The sequence below is a fragment of the Macrobrachium rosenbergii genome, chromosome 51 (genome assembly GCF_040412425.1).
Source record: "Macrobrachium rosenbergii isolate ZJJX-2024 chromosome 51, ASM4041242v1, whole genome shotgun sequence".
In the NCBI taxonomy this organism is placed as follows: Eukaryota; Metazoa; Arthropoda; class Malacostraca; order Decapoda; family Palaemonidae; genus Macrobrachium; species Macrobrachium rosenbergii.
Window position 1 is genome coordinate 69821486 of NC_089791.1, and position 12742 is coordinate 69834227.

The window sequence follows — 12742 nt, forward strand, 5'->3', positions numbered from 1 at the left end:
GGGTGTCGGGGGTTTGTCCTGGGAGTTTGCGAGGGTTTGGCGGCCATGGAGGCCTCTGTGGCATTAAGAATGTTGTCTGTTGCTGAAGGGTTGAATGTTCCCTGAAGGGTGGCGAAGGCATGGGCATGGCAGCGGTTTGCAGCAGCATGGGCGTCCATCAGATTGTCTACAAGGGTGGTGAGGGTATCATCGGATGTCTTCGATGTCAGTCAGTGCTGCCCTTACTGACGTTGGCAGGCGCTGCATCCAGAGTGCCTTGAGGATGTCAATGGATCTGGGAGAACCGTCTGCTGCAGGAGGAAGACGGGTGAGGGCTCTCATCTCAAGAAAGTCGGCGGATGGGCATTGATCACCCAAGGGTTGCTGTGCCGTGTCGAGGATCTGTTGTACACAGACAGCTGGGGATGGCATGAATCTATCCAGTAGAACCTTCTCCAGGTCTTTGTACTGCACGACGTCGGTGCCCTTAGCGTCCAGCCACTCCATCAGTTGGGGAAAGAGGTGGTCCAGCAGGGCAGAGAGGAAGTAATCTTCCTTGGACAACAAGGATCATATGCCCTTAATTTGAAGCGTGACTTCAGCTCAGTGGAGCCAAGTGTAGGATTTGGTCGGTATAAAGTCAGAAGTTTGACTTGGGCGATGGTGTTAGAAGGAGTGGCGGAAGGTGAGGGCAATGTGACTTCGTCAGACATCTTTGCTGGGTGTTGGTGCAGCAGGGTCACCACTTTAGCGGGATGATTAAGACAAGAGATCTTATAGTTCTGATTTATCAACAAACAAGTGGTATTTATATGGACTGCTGACCAACCAACAGCCTGGAAAATTACATAGTAATTAACGGACCTTTAGTGCACGTGCATTTGATTTTAGACTTTATGTTTTTTGAATACAGTATATGAAAACCAGGTGTGTCGCGGAAGTGTTCTATCCTGCTGGCTCGACTTGTTGCTAAGGAGTGAGACGTGGGAAGTCGCAGTCCGTGTGCAAGTGCGCTGCAAGTGGCGACAGACTGTCGGCAAAATGTGGGAAACTTCCAGGGCACAACATATACTTCGTTCATGAACGTAGGACGTAAGAGAAAATGACAGAGTTCTTATTTTCTAGCTTGGCATTACAGCAGAAAATGGTGCGGGAGAACTCTACAAAAGAAAATGATAGCATCAAATTTTATGTTTTATCATTTGCCATCCTTCATAACATCTATAAAATGACCTTGCACAGCTCCCAAACAGTCCGAACTCCATATCACAGGCTCAGATTCAGGCTCTCTGGTGTATGACAGTGCCCATTATAAGTGTGTGGCTCTTTTATGCTGCCATACTCTGTTTTCAAGTATGAAACTACAAAGACATGTACACTGCTGTATACGAGTGTGTGGAATAACTATTCACTAATTGCGGTACTATATGATATATATATATATATATATATATATATATATATATATATATATATATATATATATATATATATATATATATATAAAATAGTGAAGATTCTAGTGTTACTGCTTAATGGTAGGATGTCTAACATAAAGCAGACACCAAATTACCCACAATTCATTGTGCGAATCAGACACTGTTAGCGGTGCTAGTATCCCATGTGGCAAATATACTAAGTTAATTTCCTCAGAAATTTTAGTAAATTCTCCTTGCTTAGTTGCGCATAGACTGCTTGCTGGGTAATAGCAACCTAGGCCTCACAAACTGAAAACAACAATAATAATGTCCATCTGTTCAATATATTTATAAACTACATTCTATTTATCATGATGATGTTACGGCCGAAAGCAGAGACTCCCTCTTTCTCTTGGGACTTGTCACACCAGCCAGACCACAGCTTCCCATCATAAGCATCAACAATCCGCACAAACATCAATAATTCCAAGGCTGGTTATTTTCACCAGAGAACCTAGAAGGATCCCACCCCCCGTATATGCGAGCAAATGTGGTACCAGGCAAAGAGGTTAATCTAACCTCCTTGGTACCAGGACATCCCAAGAACAGGTGGACAGGGTTGATTTGTTGATATGAAAGCAATCCCATCCCATTCTTGAAACATCCCGGAAATATAGACCAAAGAACACTCAATGATAGAGTTTTCAATGATCTGAGCGCGGCATAATATTGTGAGTGGGCTTGGTAGATGTTTCCTGTCTGTTGTCAGCTCTTTCCAACGTTCCTTTCCTCCTAATATTAAGTTCTGGAATTTTCCACGTACTTCCATTTTTCTTTTGACGGTCATTCGCTTCTCTGGGGGTTAGGCCCACACCTTTCCTTCCACCCTCTAATCCCTTTCTTGTTTTTTCTTTGTCCTTTTCGTTATTTTTCTCTTCTGTTTTCAGAGCATGGCCAAAACCCAGGTCTTTTGCTCCCTGCTTCGGGGCTTTTCGTGAAATGAAATGACTCGACATCACCTACGACAAATATCATTTCTCTTCCTCGTAAATTTCCGTCGCTCACTCTCTCGCTGAATTCTTAATATGTAAATATGACTTGAGTTAGATGAGAGACCTCTTTACTAGTCTGGTTCATTTAGATTTCCATTCATGACACGCACGCGCGCACGCACACTTACTGCGTACGCCTATAAGCCTTGAGATTCAATTTTGCTTTTTGGTCTTTTTATGGCCCTGCTGTAATGACCAAGATTTACCAACCTCATTGCCTTGGATTTACACCAGGTCTTGCTAAGCTTATCAATGTCACCACGACAAGATCAGTGGAAATTTTCTATATGTACCGTTTTATATGGTTTTGATTGAACCGGCTTGTAACAGTGAGTAGGAGGACTAGTGTGGACCTCCAGACTGTGATTCACTAACAGAAACAACCTCTCTCTTATTTCTGAGAATTTATGCAACGAAATAATAAAATCTATAAATTAGCAAGAGTGAGCTCGATTTCATTCTTACCATTTTCAAATGAGCTCAGGACCCTCTTCTATGGGTCCTGAATGAACCTGACGGAAATCCCAATGTTTATCAGCCTCTCTGATCAAACGATGATAAAATGAAGCTGTGTCTAATTTGTGAAGCAGTAAGTCCAGATTATTTCTTATTGTGACGTTGCATTTCTTGTGTGTAACCGTAAAGATCTCTCTCTCTCTCTCTCTCTCTCTCTCTCTCTCTCTCTCTCTCTCTCTCTCTCTCTCTCTCTCTCAGTATAATTATCTGTATATGTATGAATTTTTGTCACATACACCGTGACATTTTCATACTGACAAATATTAAGCAACAAATATCGTTTAAAATCCATTTCACTATACCTCAGGAATAACTTACACCCAAGGAAAATTATAACTGATAAGAGCTGCGTCCCATAGGTGACGAAGCAGTCGTCAGTTATTGAACGATTTTTGTGGCTTGATAATAATGTATATTTATATGTATATGAGTGTATAATTTTATTTTTCTTTAATTCGTTCCTTTGGCTTATAAGAAGATAGCTTAGAGTTTTCCTTGTGTCATCAGAAGGTTCTCCACATTTGTAAAGAGAGAAATGAAACAGTTTATTTTATTGGATATGAATATTATATTCCATTTATTTCTCCTTTATTGAATGAATTGTTCCAAGAAGTAGAGCAACTTTCTTTTCAAGGCTGAGACACTACCAATAAAAATTATCATCAAATGGCACGAGATTAATTTTGCCTTCTCCAAGCATTAACTTTTAAAGCTCTTTACGCCCTGCTGCACATTTTTCCTCATCGAAGATTTGGAATCATCTTAGACACCTTCAGAAATAGAGGCATAGTTAGACGACCACTTTTCTTCTTTTCCTGATAACTGCATGAATGTTAAGCGGAGTCATTTCACACTTGTCCCCTCCCACACAACATCCAGCTCATAAGGAGTGCCAAGGCATGCACCGTGGGACCTGGAGGATGACAAAACATTTGATCTCTAACGACTGTCGCTAGCGGCATGGGACCCCCACCATTTTGTTTGCAGAAGCAGACATCATGACCTGGTCATGCCAATCGTAGTCAAGGACTAGGATGATCTGACCCCGAAAGAGGGCAAAGCATTTTAAGGAAGTATAAAAATCCTTGTGGAAACGGGGGATGCCAGTACCGTACGAAAACTAGAAGGTGACCTTATGGTGTATACATATCATATCGGCATCGTATTTATCAGTGAAGAACGCTAATCATAATGTCAAGCCTTACCTCATTGAAATAGCTACTACTCTTGCTACCCTCGAGTGGCCCATCTGCAGTTCTGTCCTGGTGGTGCTGTACTCCAGTGAGGGAGGCTTGAACATTACGTCCGACTGACAGATTAACACGCAACAGAGGTTCCTGGCAAAGAAGAGGAGGATATCAAATAAATTATTTTGCATGTGTCAGGGGAAAGAGACATGTCAGATAAAATCTTAGGTTGAACTAAGAGGTGCATAACAACAATCAGCTTCCTGACTTGCCAAGGTCTTTTGGAAAATACTAAGTAATAACATACCTCGTCGAGTATAAATCAAATGCTTGTGGAATTAGTTAATTACCGCATTTGCTGCCCCTCCAAGTCTCAGTTTTACAATTGCGTTCAACTATGTATTGCTGTTACTCGCCTGTACCATGATTTAAGTTTTGAGAAGGTTGAAAGTCTGTAAGAGCTGCATGTTTTTTGCATTTTGTGAACTCTGCAAATTGTATCACTTATTGAGGGTATCACACATCCTATCTGAGCACCTGACAAACAGTTGTCCCTCTTCAATCGCATGCATATGACCAGTATTTAATGATATACATATTTATTTTTAGGCGTAGATATATGGAACGAGAGAAAGTGTTCTATTTACATGATTAACCAAAAGTGAGAAAGCAGATCTAGTGCTAATCACCAGATTATTTTAAAAATTATATCAGAATTAAAAAAAAAATGAGAGAACCAAACTGTGGAATGAAATTAGAATTATGCACATTGTTCAATTTTTACACTATAGAACATTGAAGGTATTTTAAAGTCTCTCTGAGGCATATTAATTTCAGGGAGTGTAAGTGAGTAAGGGACCGCTATACAATCAGCCTTCATAATTCCTTGGATTAGTTTTTCCTTTCTGGTGCATGTCTGTTCTTGAGTTTCCTAGTGTCATTCATTCTGCTTCAATGTATAGTACGTCTTTTTTTTATTTTATTTATTTATTTTTTTATTTTATTTATTTATTTTTGCTGTGCACAGTATACTAAATTAAGTCATTCAGTTGTTGATCTTTGTTATATTACTCTGTAATTTTTGTACTCATCTCCCCATGTAATTACTTTTATCTTTGCTTATTTTTATTTCTGCATTCATGCGAAACCCTTACTAGTCCAATTTTTAGTTGCTTTTTGTTCGTTACATATTTTAGAAAATAATTTTTTTAATCCCGTGGTGGTTCTGTCTTCAGAGAGTCCTGCCATTCGTAGAAATTTTGTGTTCTAACTCTTCCTGGCTAGTGAGTGAAACGCACCATGACTTAAAGAGTGATCTCCCTTGAGAGACTGTAGTTATATCCTGAGATGGTGCCGTTTAAAAAAAAAAAAAACTCAAAAGTGCAAAAGGAGAAAGTAAGTTGTTCTTGGTTCATAGCAATTGCCAGATTCGTAAGCAAAACTAAATGTTCTGGATTTCTTGAATGTCCACTTTTTGTCTACTACTGTAGCACAGGTTGCATAGGATTGGGATATGCAGGTTTTAAGGGGTCAATTGCTACCCTCGTTTTTGCTTTGACTTTGTGCTGTCCGCACCACAAGGGCCATAGAAAACTAATTGAATTATTATGATTTCTCGTCAGAATATGCATTTACAATGTGCTGTGTGGCACAGCTCTTGAATCATGTTTACTAGGTCTGTAGTTAGCTCCCACGCCTACTGCCCACCATTTCACCCAGGTAACTGAGTACTGGTGTAAAGTCCCTGCTCAACAGGTTTTCTATGGTGAACCTCCCGTTTTCTACGGTGCCTTTCCCATGAACTTAGGTCATGCTCAATAGCCATATTTTATCTATGTAAAATTGTATCTGTTACTTATTTATTTGTGCCTGTTTACGTTGTACATGTGTCAGAACATTATTGTGTCCATTCCTGTAATTTTACTTTTACATGTTATTTGTATTTACGGCGACCTAGTTTTGGCTCCATGAACTACCCCTTGCCCCTAACGGACTAAACACGGAGCTTTAACAAAGCGTTCGGGTGTACCGACTCTCGTCGGCAGATCACCGGTGTCATTAGTGGACCCACACGGCGCTCCCCAAGTGCGTATTGACGCGAGTGTAACCCACTCCAAGTGAGAGTGCAGAAGCGAGTATGGACACGGACATTCCTTCCCACATACAAATAACTGTGAACTTCCCGGACTCTGTCTCCCTCGCGCAAAACCCGCTCGCACCCTCCCCCACCCCAAGGCTCGTGCACTCCTCCACACCGGTACCCGCTCCTCGCGTGCTGCCCGTCCTGATGGACCTAGCCAGGTCCGCCCTCACCATAAAGCTGCCTCCCTTCACGCACAGCAACCCATCACCATGGCTCTACAGGGTCAAGGGGCAGTTCAGGCTGGCGGGACTCTCTGACAAAGTGTTGCAGGCAGACGCCGTGATAAATGCCCTCCCGGAAGAGGTCTACAGGAAGATCGCCTCATGGGTGTCTGCCGCCGGTCCTGCCACCTACCAAAAGCTGAAGGCCTCTCTCATTGAGGCCTGCTCCCTGCCCGTCTCCGAGAGGGCTGCCCGTGCCCTTGACCTCGCCAACAACCCCCGACACGACCAGAACCTCTGGGAGACATGGAATGTGATCCAGGACCTCCTCACCCTAACTGGAACGGACGGCAGCGGCAGGCAGTTTGAGATAAGCCTGTCGAGAGAGATCTTCCTCCGTTGGCTCCTCCTGGAGGTTTGGACCCAGATCCTCAAGCCTTATACCCTGCCGCTCGACAACCTGATCAGGATGGCGCAGCAGCTATCGGACTCCGCGAGGGCAGCGAAGCGAGCGTCCATGCCCGCACACCCCATCAGCTCCCTCCAGCTGGAGGAGGATGTGGAGGAGGAGGAGATAAGCGCTGTCACCAGGAGACGGCCAACCCATCATCAGAGGAAGCGACCACGGGGGCCGTGCTACTACCATCAGCAGTACAGCAAAGATGCCCGGAACTGCCAACCCCCTGCTCCTTCACCCATCCAAAAAACGAAGTAGGCAGTGGCCAACAGTACAGGCCGTCATGGCAGCAGAAGAACCCAGGAGCCCAGAACCAGTAGGTTTTTACATCCGCGACACCATCTCCGGCAGGATGATACTGGTTGACACTGGGGCAGTATGATCAGTCTTCCTGCCATCCAGAGAGGACCGCAAACACCCGCCAGACCCGGCTGTCTCCCTAATGGCCGCCAACGGGTCCCCCATCCTCTCCTACGGCATCAAGCTCCTGTCAATCTCCATCCTTGGCCGGAGGTACAACTGGAAATTCATTGTCGGGGACGTGAGGACCCCACTCCTGGGTGCGGATTTCCTCGCCCACTTCGGCCTGGCAGTCGATGTTGGTCGCAAGCGCCTGTTGGACACTGACTCCTGCCAGTCCCTCCCTCTAGCGACGGGACCCAGTGCACCCGCCATCTACTCCGTTGCCCCGCACCAGTATGCCCAGCTGCTGAAGGAGTTCCCCGATGTCTTCGAGCCTGAACTGCGCCAGGTGCCCAAGACCCCTGCCAAGCATGGAATCTACCACCACATTAAAACAAGAGGCCCCCCAACACACGCAAAGTTTCGAAGGCTCCCCCCTCAGTGGCTTCAGGAGGCCAAGGACGCTTTTTGCCGAGATGGAGCATGTGGGCATACATGGTGCAGGAAGACCTCCAGCCCGTGGGCCTGCAACGGAGCCAGGCCAAACATGCAAGATCTCCCCTCCACATGGTGCAGAAATCAAACATGGCTCCTGGAGACCCTTTCATGGGGAAAATATTTTCTAAATTAGGCAGCCTACTTTCAGGTACCAGTAGCTCAAAACCGCCATCATCACGCCTTCGCATCCTGGAGGACCTGAACTTCTGCATCTGTTGTGTAGATTACATTCTGATTTTTTCCAGATCCCACAAAGTACACCTGCCACACATCGGGAAGGTCCTGCAGCACCTGCAGGAGAACGGCCTCGTCGTCAGGTTTGATAAGTGCACCTTCGGCGTTGAAAAAGTCGACTTCCTGGGCCACGAGATATCCCTGGGGGGCGTCCGTCCATTTGCATCGAAGGTAGCAGCCGTTGCCAGGTTCCCCACCCCTACCTCTGTCAAGGCCATACAAGAATTCCTGGGGATGGTCAACTACTACAGAAGGTTCATCCCTGGGGTCGCGCACACCATGGCCCCCCTGACGGAGATCCTGAAGGGCCACCCAGAGACCTTAGTGTGGGGCCCCAACCATCAGCGGGACTTCTCCCTGATGAAGGTCACCCTCGCCAAGGCAACCGCCTTGGCCCACCAGGACCCCAACGCTCCCCTCCAGCTGATGATGGATGCCAGCAATGTCGCCTGTGGGGCCGGCCTGGAGCAGGTCGTTGCCGGAGCCTCCCAGCCTATCGCCTTCTTCAGCAGGAAGTTCAGCCCAGCAAAGTCCCGCTACAGCACCTTCAACAGGGAACTCTGCGCAGTGTATCGGGCAGTACGTCACTTTAAGTTCCTCCTGGAGGGCACGCCCTTCACAGTCTGGACGGACCACCAGCTGCTGGTCCACGCCTTCACAAAGCAGGGGGACGCATGGTCTTCCAGGCAGCAGTGGAATCTTGCGGCCATTGCAGAGTTCACCTGCGCAATCAAGTACCTCCCCGGCAGGAAGAACCCTGTAGCTGACGCCCTCTCGAGGATCGAGCTCAATGCAGTACAGCTTGGGATCGACTACGAGGACCTTGCCCCTGGAGCAGACCACCGACTCAGAGATTCCAGCCTACCGCACTGCCATCACGTCGCTCAGGTGGAAGGACGTGCCCCTCGCTCCTGGAGGGCCATCAGTGCTCTGTGAAATAAGCACCGGCCATCCCCCCCCCCTGGTACCTGTCTCCCGCTGCCGTCTGGTGTTCGACGTTATCCATGGGCTGTCCCACCCCTCCGGCAGGACGATGGCCAAGCTGCTGGCAGAGAAGTTCGTCCGGCACGGTATGCGGGAGGACACGACACCTTGGGTGAGAGTGCATTCAGTGCCAGACCAGCAAATTAAGACGACACCCCGAGTTGGGGATGGGTGAGTTTCCCCAGCCGGGGAGGTGATTTGGGCACATCCATGTCGACGTGGTAGGCCCCCTTCCCCCATCAGGCAGGGCCAGGTATCTCCTGGCGATCGTCGACCTCTCCACTAGGTGGCCCGAAGCGACACTCATGCAAGAGGCCACTGCTAGCGCGTGCGCCGAGGCCCTTCTTTCCAGATGGATCAGCCGGTTCGGTGTCCCGGACCGCATAACAACCGACAGAGGTCCAGCCTTCCTGTCCGAGATGTGGACCACCCTAGCATACCCGCTGGGGACCTCTCACCACAGCACCACTGCCTACAACCCCGCGGCCAACGGATTGGTAGAAAGATTCCACAGGTCCCTGAAGGCATCACTCATGGCCTGCTGCGCCGCCAAGGATTGGAAGTACCAGCTCCCTTGGGTCCTCCTCAGGTTGGGGACTGACCCCAGAGCCAACGGCGACCCATCTGCAGCAGAGAAAATCTACGGGGAGCCTTTTGTAGTCCCGGGCGAGCTCATCACGGGGGATTGCCACAACCTGACAGTCCAGAGGCTCCGTGACACGGTCGGAAAGTTCGCTCCATGCCAGCGGACATATACCGACAGGACACCTCCCGGCCTGTCCTCCACCACCCACGCCTTCATCAGGAACGATGCCGTCCGCCCGCCCTTAACCAGGTCATACAGGGGGCCCTTCCGCATGCTGGAGAGGAACAGTAAAGCATTCCGGTTGGCTGTACACGGGAAAGACGACTGGGTGTCTATTGACCGACTCAAGCCCGCCCTGTTGGAGGAGGACGTTGACGATACTACGCAGTGCCCTCCGCAGGACCCGTTGCCCCCACAGCCAGCCCAGCCCAAAAGGAAGTTGCACGGCAGCCTCCAGAAGGCCCCGAACCCAGATAGCACCACAGCCAACCGCTCCAGCTCACACCGCACCCCCCAGCTGACATCGCGGAGCCACGGCACTCTCCAGCGCCCCAGCAGATACCTACTTTAATCAGACGTTACCTACGTCTTGGGCGGGGGGAGTACTGTAAAGTTCCCGCTCAACAGGTTTTCTATAGTGAACCTCCCGTTTTCTACGGTGCCTTTCCCATAAACCTAGGTCACGCTAAATTGCCATATTTTATCTATGTAAAATTGTATCTGTTACTTATTTATTTGTGCCTGTTTACGTTGTACATGTGTCAGAACATTATTGTATCCATTCCTGTAATTTTACTTTTACATGTTATTTGTATTTACCTGTCCTGTTTCGCATTAAGAACAGTTGCCCTCGGGTCACCTGAATCCTATTGTATGTCTTTGTATGACGTCCGCACACTGCTTTATAAGCGGCCTGCTCTCTCGAATAAAATAGCAGTACATGTCCTCCTGCTCTCTTCTTTAGTACCTCTCACACTGGCGTCTGCTGGGCTTATGAAAAGGCCATAGAGCTACCATTGCTGAAGACTTGCTGGGAAAGTTGTATCCTTCAGGTGTCATTCATTCCATTTCCAGTTAAACCTTCGAGAAGTCTATATAATTTATTCATATCCGTTCCTGCTTCTCGAATCTTTTTATTATAATAGAGTCTGGTTTCCTCTTTCTTATTAAGTCATTGTAACGGTTTGTAACTCTTCTATATTATTCCCCTGCACTTTTAGTTTTAACCTTCGCCATTTGTCCTCTTTGCTTGTTTTTCTCTTTTTAGTCTTAGTCTCAACACAACCAAAGAGTCCTGTTCCTAATGATTAGGCATTTCTGTAGTAACGGGCACATACTATCATATTCACTTTTATTCACCTGATTATAAACATCCATGAGACAATTTACACATTTTGCTCTTATGAGATGACAGTTACCATAGCCACATGCAATAATTATATCTTAATTTATTCTCTGGATCACTTCATTAATACAACCATCCGGCGAAAATGTTGATCCATCCATGAAAATTCATTTTCTTTACCACAGTGTATATCAGTACCAGTCTTCTAAACGTTATGAGGTTATGAGTTGGAGGGATGTTGCACTTCTGCTGAACACTAATATCTGATACATTATTATTGATTAAGTCACTTGAGACAAGACCCAGTGTGTATGTCTAGTCGAAGTTGTTTTGCAGTCAACATTGTGGAGAATTTTCCTCGATGGTACTGGACATTATTGCTTGCCTTACAATGACATAACACAGTGGATAAAATCAATGAGAATACGATTATTTTGAATTTAAAGGTGGCAATTTGGATTAATTTTCCGGGCACAGAAAACGAGCATAATTGGCATCTTTGGGGTCTAGGATAACGCGGTGAAACGCCTTAGGAATATTGATGGTAACAGCATAAGGCTTGGGCCTGAATCTTAACAACAAATTAAATAACACTTCTACTAAGGTAGGGCTGGCATATAGACACTCATAAAGTGACTGCCCACTACTTTGCTTTGAAGAAGCATTGAACACTACTTGGAGTGGTGTGGTCCTGCTTTCCTTAACTACCCCAAAGTGAGGAATATAATAGCCCTCGGTGACTGGGCTTGGCACTTTTTGAATGAACCCGTTATCTATATAAATTTTAATTACATCTGAATATTGCTGATGGCACATGGGATCACGACTGAATAAGCTTGTAACGATTTCATGTGAGCCATTGCAAGCTTATAGTTGATAGTCTGCCTCTCACAATCACGGAACAGCAGACTGACCTGGTAACCTTGTGAGGTTTGTTGAACGCTGCTCACGACACATCACATTGTGGAGTGGTGTGCAACAGTGAATTGCTCAATGGGCCGAATGCCCAGTGTGTCTAATCTCCACCACTCATCAACATCATGCTCAGTCTCTTGAATTCTGCCATCCTGGCAGTCTCCTATAAGGTAATACCCCATTAGGTGTTACAAATAAGCTGACACCATCATACTTTTCTAATCCATACACAAAATAATTGAAATAATCAGCGCCAATCAAGATTTGCACATTTTCAAGTGTGTTAATTTCAACCTCCTGAGCAGTAAGTGCGTAACCTTCCTGCTCCAAACACTCTTACATTCATCAGCCCAACGTTGTGAATGGGCATGTTTACTTTATCATGCATGAACTAACAACCGTAACAGCAGGATTCATCAGCCTGTTCTCAGCCAGCACGCTATTAAGTTAAACTCCCCCTCCATCATGTCAGTTGCAAGGGGTCCAATATTCAATGCAACCTTTTTGACGATGGGGAGGTCCAATTCAGCGGCCAAACAGCTACAAATAAAGCTCCTTTGGCTTTCAGTGATGAAAAATACTTGGGTCACACATTCCTTATTATTACTACACGAATGGTAGCTGAAACAGTAGGCAGTAAAGTAGGTGGGAAGTCCAAGCTACTAGGAGAATTCAGTAGTCTAGCATTAACAGTCAGCTTCTTGTCTGATTTTTTACATTGATTGTTTATGTTATGCTTTCTATTTGATCTCTCTTTTTGCTGGTTTTGGGTCTGGCTGTGGCTTTAGACACAAGGTTGGATCTAGGAGCAGTATTACAACTAGGTGAAGCTACGTTTTAGGATTTTGATTAGATTTTACATTGT